Source organism: Pinus tabuliformis, chromosome 9 (genome assembly GCF_031772625.1).
Source record: "Pinus tabuliformis cultivar Carrire ecotype Pingquan chromosome 9, CPIR1, whole genome shotgun sequence".
Classification (NCBI taxonomy): domain Eukaryota; kingdom Viridiplantae; phylum Streptophyta; class Pinopsida; order Pinales; family Pinaceae; genus Pinus; species Pinus tabuliformis.
Genome location: NC_142307.1, coordinates 1108005782 through 1108010681, shown reverse-complemented (window position 1 = coordinate 1108010681; position 4900 = coordinate 1108005782). Strand labels below are relative to the sequence as shown.

Below are 4900 nucleotides of genomic sequence, written 5' to 3'. Positions count from 1 at the left end.
AATCACATAGTATGATGGTTGCATATAATGTGAGTGATTTGTTATATATATAGATGATGTTACTGGATCAAACTTTAAATAATTTTTAAGGTGGCGTGATCAATGTTATCTGGTGTTTGTTTGACATTTTTGAGGATCAAACATTAAAGAATTTTTATTTTTAGGTAGAGTTATCAATGTTATCTGTGCTTGTTTGATTTTCGGGAAATTATTATATACCGTTCAACCTTTGTTTGATTTCTCAACTATCGATTTCGATTTGACATCAGAGGTTCAACATGTTTGTTGCTATCTACTATTCTCGGCCGTCATTCATTTTTTTCAGTGAGGGAGAAGCATCCTCCTTGAAGAATCATTATACAATATATATTGATTAAGTTAGCAAATTTCATCATACAACATTTTCACCCAAGTTAGCAGAATTACATCATCACCGAAACACAGTGTGTGAAGTTGATTACGCATCGTATTTGATGTCCAAGGCTTTTACATTAGTATGTAATTAGTGTGGGTTTTAGATGTTTCAATTATATGAAAAATAATAATAATAAATAATATTAATTTAATTAAAAATAATAAATTTATTTAATTTATTTTGATTTTTTATATAGTAATTTTATTTCAATTTTCTAAAATATAAATATAAAATTCAGTAAATTTAATGCCTCACTATACTTGGTAAACTCTGAAATTTTAAATTTTAAAATATATCTAAAATTGAAATTAAAATACATCTATGCTGATGTTAAAACAGGTATGACTAACAGAAAAACTGACCATATAAAATATTGAAGTTGAGCTATTTAAATATGGAGCTGTTTATAGTGAGATTTTTTGGATTTTTTGGTGTTGGAATCTTGTGAAAAAATTTAAGGTTAAATTTTGATTAATTTTGATTTGTGTTATTTAAACTGGTTTTTTAATTCTGTATATAGATTTAGCATCTGAAAAATCCCAAAGGCACTTCCACTGTGCAAAATTACCTAACAAACTTGTAGAGAAATTAGAATAAAATATCCCACTAAAAACTTCCAAAAAATCTCACTAAAAACAACTCTCTAATATTAATATTGTAGCTAAAAAAAACTAAGCAAATCAATGCAACAAAGAGAAATTAGAGTAAAATATCCCACGAAAAAAACTCCCAAAAATATCTCACTCTCTAATATTAATATTGTACCAAAAAATAGCTAAGCAAATCAACGCAACAAAAAGAAAAAGGAAAGCAACGCAACAAAACTCCATCTAAGGTATGCTTTTTTCGAAGATAGGCATAGCTTCGAATATTTTCGAGGGCCTGAATTTTAGCATCGCATATAGGTATTTTTTTATGTGCATTGCAGATTTATAGAAATATCTAGGAATTAGAAAATTATAAGGAAAGTGAATTTATTTTTTTATAGCTATCTAATTCTTGAATATTCTAAAAATCTGGAATGACAAGTTCAGCCATCATATATGAAACAACTTCACGACGTGACTATCGATCTTTATTATAAGTTATCTACAAGCAATTCTGCATAGAAATCTGAAAAAGAAAAAACTGTCGCCTGTAAGCTTCATAATTTACGTAGCAAACTCCTTTTGTTTCGGGGTTGCACTCGCAATAATCATCTACTCCATCACTGTTGACTGAATTTGCAGACATTGCTCTTTCTTTTGAACGCCTATGCAAGGAGTCCGCGGATTAGCAGGCAATCTTAGACTGCAGCTCGATGCAGACCCCACGATGGGCTCCACTGGAAGATTCTCACAGTTGCAGAGCTCAATCATATAGCAATCAGGGTCATGGAAGAAGAGCTGATCCACATAAATCCCTCCTTCCTCCACGATTCGTTTCACATATTTTATCTTCATTTCTTGCAACTTTCTCTCTACTGCCTGCACATCATCGCACTGCAATTCGAAACACATGCGAAACTCAGTACAGTCATCTACAGAAATCAGCAAGAAAATCGGCTGGTAATTACTAATTATTCATGCAGCTAGGTGAATAGATATACCTGAAATGAGATGTGATTGTCTCTTGGATCGATTTCAGTTTTCTTGGGTAACTTCTCTGGGTTCGGAGATTGCAGCAAATGGATGCCTATTCCGTAATTAAACAACCTGCGAAAGTATAAACCAAAAATTACAAACTACAAACATCTTGTTCCACAGACAGACAATATGATGCCCACACTATTTATTTTGGAAAAGTATTGTAATATGAAATTGTTTTACTGCGACTACCATGTGTGTTTTCACTTTTTGCCACGAATCTGAAAAAAACACTGGAATTTGTATTAACAAAATCACCAGTACATAAACCACATAAACCATATCGGGAACATTTTTTTGGTACATCCACCAAAATAATCATTAATCATAATTTATCGATGAACATGACCATGCCCCATCCAGATAACAGGTATACCTTTTGCCATGAACTTATCTTCAGCTCTGATTTAGGTATTCGTCATTTTGGAATAAATGTGTAAAATGCGAACGTAAAATATAGCAAAACAAAATCAATTTGGTTACCAGGCTCCATCGAAGCCAAACGATCCAGGTCTTTTAACCGGAATGAAACCCAGGATATCTACGTAAAATTTAGCGGACTCTTCTATGGATCTGCAGATGAAAGAAATATGGTTCAATGACCTGAGAGAGAGGGGTCCTGATCCTGATCCTGATCCTCCGTTCTTAGTAGAGTTTAACATTGTCGTCGAATGTTAAATTTACAGTGTCTCCATTCCTGCTTTCTTCCAAGTAAGAGAGAATAATTGATCCGCAACGCCAAAAGTAGCGGACGAACGAGCAAATGCAAAGAGGGAAGCGCTCTAAATAATTTGGAGAGATAAGAGGAGGCAAATTAAGAATGAAAGTGATTTGCAGGAAAGGTAGGCAACATATAAATAGAAGAAAATATGAGTGGCGTTGAATAGAGAGGACATGGTCGGAGTGGCCTCTGGATTCACGAGGACGATCCGTAATCGCAGCGTATCCCACGTCCCTGAGTCCGAAGCCGGAGTGTGATGGAATATGAAATATTTATTTTCTCATCTCAAAAGGAAACGCAGGTTGAAATCCACGCTGCAACAGCTCATTTTTATTTATTTATTATAATTTACTTCAATCGACTGGATACTGTTTTCGGTGTTGAAAGCACATGATGCGGGCGTTGAAGTTTCTATAAAAGAATTAATTTACTTCAATCGACTGGGTACTGCACATGACCCGGGCGTTGAAGTTTCTAGAAAAGGCACTGTGGCATGTGCACATTTTCCCTTACCGCATAACATTTTTTTCGGGAAGAGTATAAAAGCATTAAAGCTACGGTAGTTGTACTTCAGTCCGCTTCAACAAATAAAAATAGATAACTAGTCACCTGCATTTTCATCTTTAAAAATACAAAACGGCAATGTGTATCTGGTTAGTAAAAATTCCAGTAAAGTGGTTCTTAAAGACAATGGGAAGGAGTCAACCTTGCTATTATTTCAAAAATATTATTTTTTTAACCGTAATCTTCCCCTGGTCCCTGCCTCCCCCTGGTCCCTGCATCTCCCTTCTCCCTCTCCTATCTGTTTCAAACCCTTCCCCTGTCCCTGCCTCCCCCATTCTCCCTCTCCTATCTGTTTCATCTCTTCGCATTCCATTTCCCCATTAACCCCTTCCCCTCGTTTTTTTTACTCATTATTACCTTTAATTCTTTCTATAATTAAATCTTGTATTATATATAGTTATAAATTTTAATTTTATTTATTTTTTCATTATAATTTTATGTTATTTTAACATTATATTAATAATATAATTTAATTTTGTGTGTTTGCTGTAGTTTAATTGGTAATGGTTGTGGAAATAAAGTCTTACTGGAAATAAAATCTTAAGTTCAAATCTTGTGCTATACTCCAATAAATGAAAAATTAAACATGATGAAAATATAATCCTATAAAACTTACAAAAAAAAATAACATAATTTAATTTTAATATAATTAATAACATAATTTAATGTGAAATATATGATATTTAAGTCTTTTATTTTTCCTATTAAAAATTTAATTGGTTAATTCTTTATTTCTATTATAATATTTTTATATTTTTATTTAAAATTTATTAATAATATTTACTGCACACTCTTTAAGTCTAACTTAATCCTACATTAATTTTAACAAGTTTAATAATCCAATTCATTAATTTTTAGTATTTTATTTCTATTTATTAATAAAATAACTTATTAATTAATCATAATATTTTATATTCAATTTGACCATGGAGTAAATTAAACCCATCGACTTCTTTCAATTCATTACGAAATTTGATTTATTATAATAATACTTTTATTTTTTCCTAATTCTCGTTTTTTGACTAATAAATTAATTAATAATTCGATTTTCATTAATAGTTATATTTATCTCTTTATGGTCATAATCATTTTCTGATTATTTTTCTCGATATATACTTGTTCTCGCACTTTTCGGTGTTTAATCTCAGCTTTCGATAGGTGATGTGTTCACCCATTAGACACTCGGTAATATATTCACACCTCAAGAATTTCCCACAATGCTCCAAAAACTTCACCACCATTATAATTTAACTAATGTTTTTCGAAATCTTACCATTAATTTTAAAGGAAAATACGATAACTATTTTTTTAATAGTATTTAAAATAAATACAATATTAAGTATTAATTATATTTATTAACCATGGGAACTAAATTTTGATAGATTTTATCATTTCCATAAGATTAAATATAAAAATAAAATTTCTATTCTTAAATGATTGTTTTTAAATCTATATATTTTAAAAATACATGACTCATGGATATTGGTAGGAAAGAAAAAGTGGCAATGGATTAGAAGGAATATTCTCATGCATAAACATGTTTGCATTTTTATGAACATGAATGTGTTTTTTATT

At 30.9% G+C, this 4900-nt stretch overlaps 1 pseudogene; it reads right to left on the bottom strand.

The window, feature by feature from the left end:
- Window positions 1-1614: 1614 nt before the first annotated feature.
- Window positions 1615-2702, bottom strand: LOC149152534 (glyoxylase I 4 pseudogene; annotated as a pseudogene).
- Window positions 2703-4900: the final 2198 nt, after the last annotated feature.